Genomic DNA, 12,191 nt, shown 5'->3' with positions numbered 1-12,191 from the left:
GCGGCAGACTAATATATACCAAACAGCAGGCTCATCACAAGGTGTAGAAATGTGGCTTGAAATTGATGTGGGTGATTTGTGCGTCTTGTGGTCGTTGTCTGACTTGGAAGTGGTCTTGTGCCGATTGTCTTCAGTAAAACCATGAAATTCCTGCTGAAATACACATGATCCAAAAAAAAGAAAAAAGAAAAAACTGGATGTGTCCTTGTTTTTAACGGTTAACAAAGCAAGAAATAGAGCCAGTTTTCTATGCCAATAAACAAATTACCGGTAAAAACATTCAAAAAATGTTTAAATTGTGTAAAAATCCCGACATTGTCTAAATTGTGCCACGGTTTATAAACACTGTGAACGGTAAGAAAAAGTGACAAACTACAACAAAAAATGAGCCGATATTATCAAACCTCCACCGCTGTGCAGGAATCAGGATTTCTGCTGAAACGATGCTTCCTGTGAAACCAAACATGACAGATTTAAGGTCTTTTTTTAATCTGTTAATGAAACATTGGTTGCACTGTATGGAATTTGGCAACCATTTAAAATAGAATGAAAACATTTCAGTCAGACAACTCATGCAGTAGAGAAGATTATTTTCCATATTTCTTTTAGCTTGGCATTAGGCTCCGTGCAGATACATAAAACAAAGATCTCCATAGAAAATTTGGGTATTAAACTACCCCTAACGGAGCTCAAAGGTGGAAGCCGGGAAGGAGGGTGGGTTGATGAATGCAGAGCTCGCGGAAATGGAAGAAGAGGGATTGGACCGCACACCTGGAACCCAGGGAGGACGCTGAATAGGTGAGTTGATTAGACTGAACCGCCCACGTAACCAGGTAATCAGGTAAACGCACCGCTCGAGTTGCCCGCCTGAAATACTCACAGGGTCGTTCATAATGGGGATGGGATTATATAAATTTTATCTTCTTTCCTTTCAAGTGATTAATAAAGGTACATTTGACAAACTTAATATTTAATATACTAAATGTGTCTGTTTATGATGTCAAAAGAGATAGCATCACTTTCTTTTATTTGTTTTTAAATCAACGTATAGATTATTTTCTTAAATAGATTTGATATTCATTAATTCATCCTATAAACCGTTTTTTGACCCCTTTTGGGGTCACGGGGCTGCTGGAGCCTATCCCAGCCACTTGCGGGGAAAAGCAGGGGACGTCCTGGACAGGTCGCTAGTCTGTCGCAGGACTAAATTTGATATATCTCTGTATTTTTACTTTTTTCCCTTGTCCTTATTCCTGAAATTGCTTGAAATTAACCAGCCAACAATAAATGTTTTCTAGAATTCTTCTTGTTTGATGGAAAACAGAATCAAAGATGGACAGGTCAACCAATTTACCATTCGCTAATGAATCTGTCAATCAAACTCATCAGCAATTAAGTGGCCTCTTGGACTTTCTCTAAGCTTTCACACAGGTGACAAAAAAGCCCCGCCCATCTTTGAATCTGTACTGCTCGTCGTTAGCATGTTAGCTTCAGCATGGCTCCTGTAGGTTTATTGCCTTCAGTCGTCAAAAATGACTGGCTTGTGCAACGTTCTAGTAGACTTGGAAGCAAGGCAACAGTGGTTGAATGCAGTTGGCATTGAACCCAGAGAACTGTCTCCTGGTGATGGGATTTGCTATGAATGTTTCACTCAGGACAGATGCTAATGCTTTATCCTTATTAGCTATGAGTCATCAAACACTGGTCCCTACGTTTTTTGATTTATTTGTCTGAATTAGATTATTGTATTTCTTTGACAGAAAGATTTTTGCATGTGTAGTCTGTTTTAATGTTTTAAAGTTCTTTTTACAAGCTTTCTGGTTGTTTGTGGTAAAAACATTCCACACTTTAGATGGGGTTCTGCAAAACATTTATAGACTGTAATAACAAAGTTAATTAATACGTTTGTTAAGCTTATAAGCAGTTTAGTAATATGGACTTTGAAGACAATGGTCTGACTTTAGATGTCAGTGAATCTTATTAACACTATCATGTATTAGCAAGACATTTATAATGCTAACAAATGTCTTACTAGAACCCCAAATAATAATGATACTTCTTAATTTATTAACAAAGGTTGTTAATAAATTTTGTTAAGCTTATTAACAGTGACACATTTGTTAGGCGTTTAATAAATGCATCAATAGCATCTTAAACTCTATTATACTGCTCGCTAATGAGTTACCAAAGCTTGTTAAGGAATCTTAATATAAAGTGTTACTGGTATTTTTCTATGTTTAATAATTTCGGGTTCCGTTTGACAGCAGCACATGAAAGTTCCTTTCAAAATAAAATGCATCCTGTGTCAAATAAGATCTTCCAGATTTACCTGAACTAAAAATGCTCGAAAGTCAAGTGAAACATGACAATTTCTTCTAGAGCTTTGGTATGCCTTCAGTTTTTCTCATTTTGCTATCAAATGTAACCCTTGTGCTGTCCTATGGTGTCAAGATGACCATTGACGTGTTCTCCCTACCATGACAAAGGTGGATAAAGGTGAAGAGGATTTCATGTAATCCATGGAAACCAGTGAAGATCACAAATCATTGAAGAAAAAAGGTTCAGCGCACTGTCTTGTGGGGTCCAGATGACCCCACTCCCAACGTCAAAGTGCCTAGGATAGCACAAGGGCTAAGCATGACAACATTGGAGTAGAATGAAGTTTTTTTTTAATTAATACATTTAAATGCAGTTATGAGAACTTTGCCTTTTAAACAGCAACTAACCCTGTTGTGCAGCAAAAGATAAGTGTATGTGCTTCAATAATAAACCGTTCTGACAGTAAATAAAAACCTTTTACCACCATTTTGATCAGTTATCTGATGTGCTAGCTCAGCTCAGTGGCCATGTGGTAGTGTGTCCATCCTGAGTTTGGAAGGTTGTGAGTTCAAATCCTTACCAAAGGTTCTAAAAATGGGACTTTAACTTAATTTTATTTCTGTACATAAATGGCAAGACTTAATTAAATAAAGTAAATTAACCAAAACTTTAAAACCCTAGTTTATTCAAATTGTCGGCAAATTTCCTCAAAGCCAAAGAGCCCCATTAGAAAGACATGTGGCTCTGAAGCCTCAGATTGCAGACCCCTGGCCTAACTAGTCCATGTTCACCAAAGCTGTAAAGGTAGTTTGCTCATTTTCTTTTGCATTTTCTTTTGCACCAAAAATGATCATACCTGAGAGAGAAGGACTTAAGTTTTTCACTAAGCGACAGAAAAGTCCTCAGTATTGGTGTCAATAAATGACTCGGTTTACACATCCAACAGGACAGAGATCTGTTGGATGAGATCTGCTGTTCCAGCACGTCAGAGTATGATGGACTTCTTAGTGCGCAGTATTGATTAATCACAGTCACTCAGTAGCACGTGGACACACAATGACACAGTGTGGTGTGGAATAGATCTTTTTTGCTGGTTAACCACAGTGTCATAGGACTGAATGGTCACGATGAGCATCAAGTCAGACCATCGACTGTATCTGAGAGCTGGACCATGGAAAACGTTTACCTCCAGCTCCAACCAAATGAAATCAATTTAGTCGCCATTTTTCTGTGACACGGATGTCGCCATGTTGGAGCCAGACGTCGTTAGCGAGCAGGGGTTGGTCCGACTTTGTCTGAGTTCCTGTAGTAACCACTCTCGCCAATCAAAAGTGAGTTTGTTGGAAGTCCACGCCCCTGCCACTCGAAAACAGGCCACAAAAAAAATCGGTCAATCAAACAACTGACGTGAGGGCCACACAAAAAACAAGCTCCACCTACATTTTTTGAGGCATCTGATTGGTCAATTTGTAACTTGAACTTCAGAAAAAATATGCTTAAAAAAAGAGGATTATCAAAAAAACGTTGGAAAAAAGTATCAGAGCAAGAATGGTAACTCTGACAAATGCAATGACTGAGTGACAGCTGTTTATTTCCGTATAGAAGTCTATGATATTTTGGCTCTTGGAGCCACTTCCTGTTTGGAACGCCAGGGAGGAGTCACATATAGTTGTCACATATAGTCAATGGGTGAGACTTTTCAGTATAAAGTATGAGAGGAGTAGTTATAGTCATGGGAACAATGTTAATAGGAAAGGATAGATACTTTATTGAATCAAGTATACAAAATTTTAAAAAGTGCTCTTTTGTCAGTGCTCATACACTAAAAACAAAGACAAATTAAGGAAAGATAATAAAACTTGCATCATTGGTAACTCTTGAAACCAGTTTTGCAGTTTAGATTTTGATGCAGGTCTGTCTAAAAAGGGGTGTCAAACTCTAGCCCTCAAGGCTGTTTTTTTTCCAGAAATCCTGCCTTATCCGCCACTGATTACCTGGATCAGGTGTATTTATCCAATAAGGAGCTTCAAAGGCAGGCTAGCTGGAAAAAACATGTTGGCTCCGGGTCTAAAGCACCCTATGAGGAACCTTTAGCTGGGAGGAGTCTAACACACAGAAAAACAGCCTGGAGTTTTTTGTACGCCATCAGTCTGGAGGACGTCGTCTGATCAGAAACTGCTATGGCTTTCAGGGCTCTGCTCCTCACTTCTGCTGCCTTCCTGCAGATTCTCATGCCGTCCACATCAGCTGTCGATCCCTCAACGTGCAGAGCAGTATGGTAACGTCGTGAAAATCGTTTCTGAATTGTTACATTTTACATTGTGCAAACAAAGACGTTTTCTTTCCCCTCTTCTTAGGCTCTTCAAGATGCCGTGCACTCAGCCTCGAGCTGCTGTGGAAGACCAGGTGATCGCTTGGAGCACTCACAAGTGTTATGACAGTGAAGAGGAGTGCTCTTATGAGGTAATTAGAGTTTGTGAAGCTCAAGAGCTGCTGATGAGGAGATTGATGGAATGATCTGTTTTTATTCCTGCTGGTCTGATTTGAAAGTCAAATGAGCCTCTTGAAATGCAATGATCTGCTCCCCCCGGAGTCAATTTGAATTATTACCTTTCAGATAATAAAGGAGACGCCAGGATACATTGAAATCAAGCACACGTACCTCAGCACCCAGAAAACCACTGCTCTCAACTTTACATTCAAACCCCCCGCCGCTCCTTCCTTTTGCTCCATGAGGGTAAGCAGACTTTTGACGACAAGCATCTGATCCTGGTAAAAACCACACTGTCGTGTCTCTTCACAGGGACTCTCCACCACAGTGCCTCCGGGAGGTTCAAGTCCCTACTGTGTCCTCCACAATTTGATTAATGGTTTGCAAACGTTTTTTCGTGTTTAACAATTCAGATTAAGACTACTAAGTTTTTTGTTTTGTTTTGTTTTCTGCACAAACAGGAAGTGGTCTGACTCAGGAGCCTGGCTTCACAGAGATCTGCAACGCAGCAATGTGCCCCTCCATGGACGTGACGGCGTGCGGCGCGTCATAAGTCCTGCACAGTGCTGAACTCCACTCATTCAAGAATGCTGTTGTTTTCCTAAACTATCATTATCTCTCTTGATTTGGAGCTTTCAGCAGAGGCTGCACATAAAAAACAAAAAAGCACATTTTTATCAGAATTTTATGTAGCTAAAAAGAAAATTGTACATCTGAAATGTTTTCATTAAACTGGTTGTAAGTGATAAAAACCAGATGAGATGGGAGAGCTGTATGTTATTACCAATGAGTTGATGTCATAATTCTGCTGCAAATGAAAGGAGAGAAAAAACTCAATAAATGTTTGATGTTTTTATGCTCACATGCCTACTAGTCCCATTAGTTTACTATAAAATTAATCAAGTGATTCATCACAGAAAGAATGTTTCACAATAGAAAGGCAAGAAAAACCCTGCAGATTTAGTAATTAGATTAATTTCCTGAAATCTGTCTACTTTATTGTTTGTGAAAGTTATTGAGATCCTACTGTTTGGTACCTTGCTCATATAAATGCAGAGTTTTTAACATCTAAAAATAATTCTAATGTAGCCTGATGTCCAAAAGTAATCTAAATAATTTAATTGCTCTAAAAATCAAAGGTAATTGCTAGCAATTTTATGACTTCTACTGTTTCCCACTAAATATTCTTGAAAACTGCAGGTCATTTTCATCTAATTTATGATTAATTAATTTAAAAACGGTCTTAAATAGACATTAAAGAGTTACTTTTTACATATTTAGTTGATTTTAAAAATAATGACTTTATTACTTTGAAGACCAGTGATGAAGAACAGTCATGACTAGAAATAATGTGTGAGTTTTCTTTGGGTTAAAACTGAAATAAAAACCTGTGAGTATTTTCTGTTTTCCTCTCATGACACTGCCTGTTTGCTTCAAGAGGACGGAAATTAAAAAAAGAAAAAAACAAAAACAGGAAATGATATTCATTTAATTGATTTGATATATCTCTGTATTTTTACTTTTTGCCCTTGTCCTTATTCCTGAAATTGCTTGAAATTAACCAATCAACAATAAACATTTTCTAGAATTCTTGTTGTTTGATGGAAACCAGAATCAAAGATGGGCAGGTCAACTAATTTACCATTGGCTAATGAATCTGTCAATCAAACTCATTAGCAAAACAGGCGTGCTCGCTTTCAGCCAATTAAGTGGCCTCTTGGACTTTCTCTAAGCTTTCACACAGGTGACAAAAAAGCCCCACCCATCTTTGATTCTGTACTGCTCGTCGTTAGCATGTTAGCTTCAGCATGGCTCCTGTAGGTTTATTGCCTTTGGTCGTCAAAAATGATTTGTTGCCAGTATTGATGTGGGAAAAGCAGATAAACAAAACCATGATTTATGTGTTCCAAAGGGGAAACGGCCAAGTGGGTTTTCATCAGTAAATTGATGACTTTAAATATCTCATTTGTCTTTTTCTTAATTAACAGCCTTTTTATGTCTGACAAAAGGGCTTAGAAAATGTCGGTTTCGTGTTTCTTAAAACAAAAAGGATTTATAAATGTTAAGGAGAACTGGGCTTGAAAATGGTTGACCAACACAGTGAAAACAACAAAACAAATTTCTTCTTAACAGAGTGATGGAGTCATTGAACACATCTTCATAAAACTGTCAGAACCCTATAAAAGATAAAGAGCACAGATTTCAGATAAACAGAAAATAAATCAAAGCAGAAACCAGTAAAAACAAACCGAAAAATCCTCACATGAAGAAGATCTAATCAACAGATTCCTGCTCACTGCATGAGAACCAGCAGCTGAGATTATTTTATACAGGAATCAAACCAATTTAACCCAAAATGCATTCATTTTTTCCAGTTTTTTTTGTTTATTTGCAAGAGTCAACAACGATAATAATAATAATAATAATGAGGAAGAACTGAGACCTGACACCCACAAAAGTCGTACAATCAAAAACAAAAGAAAATACATTTCTTCAAAATAAAAGCTTCACGCCTTTAAGCAAAAAGAGAAAAAAAATCAGGGATTATTCAAGTGCTGTAAATATTTGGGTAAAGCCTTAAATAATTATGATTTTCAGCAAATAAGCAAAAAATAAATAAACAAATAATATCAAAATAATTCGTGTAAAAAATAATTTATAAAGGAAAAGCCATTACCACTTCCTCCCACAGTCTAAAGACATGCTTCATAGGTTAATTGGTGACTCTAAAATGTCCCGTTTGTGGGAGGAATTCTATGGAAACGGATTGGGCGACCTGTCCAGGGTGTACCCTGCCTTCACCCGACAGTGGCTGGGATAGGCTCCAGCAACCCCGTGACCCCTTAAGGGTTTCAGCTTTTTTAGAAAATGAATGACTAGATGGACGGATGGGAAAGCCTGTAGAAAAATTGTTGAAGTCAATAGGTCATCTGCTGTATGAGGCAGAGTCAAACTTCAAATTTGTTGATGTAAAAATGAAACTTGTCAACAGGGAAAATGACATTTAACAGGAAGAAAGGTGTCAGTGTGTGGCTCATGTGATACTGGAGCGGACTACCTCTATAGACTGCATTGCGCATTTCCATGGAAACGATCCTAATTCTTCAACAAGCTGTAAAAGCTAATTTAGCAGTCATGTTGATTAGTCAACCAATGGACAGGGTTTTATGCTCAGTCATGTGTGCACCGGTTTTCAAATGGCCCTTGAGAAGGGAAGCGCTTCTCATACATCAGTTTCTTTGTTGCGTTGGACACCAAATGTCAAGTTGAACTTCACTGCAGTGTTGTTTTCGGCTCTTGTCCAAATCCACAAATGAATCTTCATTTCCACTCCAATGTTCCGATCCGGTTCCACTTCGTCTTCCTGCAGTCATCAATCGGTCCAACTGATTCAATCTCTCAGCCAATAAACCACAGCTGCTCTGAACTTCTCCTGAGATTTCACACAAGACCCATCTTGCAGGTTGACATGCTGTCAATACGGAATCTGCTTTCATTCATTCATTTCTTACCGCAACAGCAGGTCAAAAACCTTTTGCCCTTCCGACGGAAACACACATCATCTCATCAACTTCCATTTACAATTGACATCAAGTGACACCCACAGGATGAAATTATTCCGTATTGCTCCTGCAAGCTCATTGTTTTTGCCGTCATGCTTTTAATTTGGTGCAGACAGGATCTTTTCTATAAGACAATCCCCATCAGCATGTGACACAGCACATGCCTCATTCGCACTCAGTATTGTTTCACTTCGTTCTGGGACTTTATGAGTGAAAACACTGTCGCCGCTGTGACAGATGGGATTTTATGGATTTGATCTCTTCTGGAGCACATTTATGTAAATATGGCCTGAGCCTCTTTATGATTTCATGAAGCTTGACATTGATTTGACCACAGACTTGCCATGTGGTTTTTGAGGTGACTGTCATTTGATGGTCATGCGGACACAGCCGAGAGACACAATAAAAGTATTCTGGGTTTTCAGAATCCTACTTTGTTTCTGACGGTTTAGTAAGTGTAGATTTGCACCGTTAAACATTGAATTGTGTGCATGATCAAAAAAAAAAATCAAAAAACACTACACACCTGTGCTCCCCGTGACCCTTGTGCTATCCTAGGCACTTTAACATTGGGAGTTGGGTCATCTAGACCCACTAGACAGTGCTCTGAACCTTTTTTCTTCAATGATTTGTGATCTTCACTGGTGTCCATGGATTACATGAAATCTTTCCACCTTCATCCACCTTTGTCATGGTAGGGAGAACACGTCAATGGAAGGGTGGGGTCATAGGATAGCACAGGGCTAAGATGCGGCCGCTCCTCTCTAAGACCCTCCATGCATCAGGACAACCCAAAAACTCATAGTACCGCATGGGTCAACCCCCACGAAACATCTTTAGAATCCGCTGAATACCTTTTGGGGGTCATGTGGTTGCTGGAGCCTATCCCAGCAGCTATTGGGTAAAGGCGGGGTACACCCTCGGCAGGTTGCTAGTTTGTCACATGGGCCACACAATCCCAAAGTCACACCACAGGGATGAAATTTGAATTATTTGTCAAATTTTGCTGCAGGTTGTTGGACTGTGGAAGGAAGCTGGAGAAAACCCATGCATGCACAAAGAGAACATGCACGCTCCACATAGAAAGAACCCACCCGGGATCTGAACCAGGGCCCTGATACATGGATGTCTTAACAGAGGACATGAAGTTGGCTAATGTTAGGGTAGAAGATGTCCATGATAGAGTGAGGTGGAAAAGGATGATTCGCTGTGGCGACCCCTGATGGGAAAAGCCGAAAGAGAAAGAAGAAGATCTGAACCAGGGCCCTATAGCCTTAGCCACAACAAGTCAATATGAAATTGTACTTCAATGCTTTATTTTTTTATTTTGCTTCATCATCATTTGCAACATTTATTGCTCAGATATTGAAGAAATTTCCTTTTCTGTTATGATAAAATCCTTAATTATTACAAATGACTGTCTTTGTTTTAAGAATCACTTCAATCTCCTGTTTGGTTACAAGTCAGGGTTTTTTACATCATCTTATGGTAAAGAACCAATACTGATTTCCGTTTCTCTCAAGGGGATGATAAAGTGTGTGGTGTCTTTGTTTTATTTGTCCAAAGAGCTTTGGAAGAATCATATTGACTCCTCCATGTTTATGAATCTTTAGCTTGATAGTGGAAATAAAAATGATTTCAATCACATGATTCTTCAAGCTTAGTTAAAAATTACTGGTAAAAATATCATAACACTTGAAAAAAAAACCTTTTAGATTCCCTAGGTGGTGGATGGAAAATAAATTTGATATCATCTTTGATAAATTCAACTTTTAAACAGAACAATCCCTGTTAATAGTTCTTCATCTTGTTCCGAACTCAGTGTTTGTCATGAGTTTAGGCAGAAACAAGGCTTCCTCCTCAATAAAACAGTGTACAGCTTTGCGTCAAGGCCAACGGCGCTGTGTTACTGGCCAAGTAAGTCACACTCCATTAGTAGCACATTAAGTCATCACTCAAGACACGGAACGGCATAGCAAGGACGCTCTGAGCTCTCATTCTGAATCCTTATCTGGGACCATGATGACCGCCAGAGCTCTGCTGGCCTTTGCTGGGTTTCTGCAGCTCGTGCTTCTTGCTTCTTCAGCTGTAGATCCTTCAAAATGCATAGCAATATGGTAAACGACTGGAACTTTGCTCTTCTCTTCCCTCCTCTAACCAAAAACCTTTAAGGAGGATTTCTTTTCTCCTCTTTGCAGGACCTTCAGGTTGCCTTGTTCTGAACCCGTCAGGGATCTGGTGAAGCAGGTGAAGACATGGAGCACAAAAAAATGCCGCGATGGTCCAGAAAAGTGCCGCTATGAGGTAAAACTAACTTAATATCGTCAAGAGCTACATTCTCAGCTGGAAAAAAACAAACATCTTTATGTGTGTAGTGATGCTTGTTTTGGTGCAAACAAAGATCTGTCTGTGAATGTGAGGGCTTGTTTGATTGTTTTTGCTTTTTTTTAAGATATTAACAGAGTCGGCCCAGTCCCTTGAGGTGAAACACACATCGCCTCAAACTGGAAAAGTGATGGATATTAACTATGAGTTTGCTCCTCCAGCAGCAAAGTCTTTCTGCAAAATTAAAGTAAATTTATTTGACTTTATTGAGCAGAACTTTTTTTTTTTAAATCAGCTTTTTCTGACATGTAACACTGGCTGGTCATCTCTGCACAGGCTATTTCAACCTCCACCTCCAAGAACAGCACCGGTCCAAACGACTACTGCATCCTTCACAATCTAATAGAAGGTACATTTTTGCTCTGTGCTGATTCTGTGCAGACTGTCATGGAAACTAATTAAGTCTTATTTTATTATTGCATCAAAAAGCAAGTGGACTGATGGAGGCTGAAGGCTACCAGGAGATCTGCAACAAGGAGAAATGTCCCTCAAAGTCATCGGCGCACTGCGATAAGGAGGAAGTCCTTGCTGACAAATCCCAGCTGTTCACTCGTTTCTTGTAGAAAAATTGATTTTCAGACTGAATAAAGTTTGGAGCCATAAATATTAGTAACTAGCTCTTTTTTCTTCTTCAAGCTTTTCTTGACAAAAATCACGAGGCAAGAGGAAAAGGTAAATAAAAAGAGAAACTCTGTTGTCTGTATTAATGCGGTACCAGTCCTTTCAGGATCTTGCATACTTTTTTTGTAAATAAATTCAATTGCATGTAAGCTTATAAAAAAAAACAACAAAGCCACAACTATTTTCCTTTTTAAACTCTTCTTTCTCTTTCGGCTTTTCCCATCAGGGGTCGCCACAGCGAATCATCCTTTTCCACCTCAATCTATCATGAACATCTTCTACCCTAACGTTAGCCAACTTCATGTCCTCTGTTAAGACATCCATGTATCTCCTCTTTGGCCGTCCTCTTGCCCTCCTGCCAGGCAGCTCCATCTCCAACATCCTTCTACCAATATATCCACTATCCCTCCTCTGAACATGTCCAAACCATCTCAGTCTGGCTTCTCTGACTTTGTCGCTAACACAGGCAACGTGAGCCGTCCCTCTGATGTACTCGTTCCAACTATTTTCCTTTTTAAACATTCATTTATTTTTATTTTTCATGCTTGTGCACAAAAAAGACCAACATTATATTCATATTTAGAAGTTAAATTGCAGCTATAGAAGAAAAAAAGTGAACACTTTGAGGTTTAAGTCGTTTTTTTTTTTTTTTTTTGTCTAAATCAATGATGTAACTTTAACAAAACTGTTCAGTTTATTTTGGGAATAAAATGATCATTTCAGTTTACTTTCAGTTCAAGCATGATAGACATGATAGGTGATTTAAACTTAATTCTGTTTCTATAATTTCTTTTTTTTACTTATATTTAAAC

The sequence above is a fragment of the Oryzias latipes genome, chromosome 17 (assembly GCF_002234675.1).
Source record: "Oryzias latipes chromosome 17, ASM223467v1".
In the NCBI taxonomy this organism is placed as follows: domain Eukaryota; kingdom Metazoa; phylum Chordata; class Actinopteri; order Beloniformes; family Adrianichthyidae; genus Oryzias; species Oryzias latipes.
The sequence above is the reverse complement of the archived record's forward strand: the minus strand, read 5'-3'. Positions refer to the sequence as shown.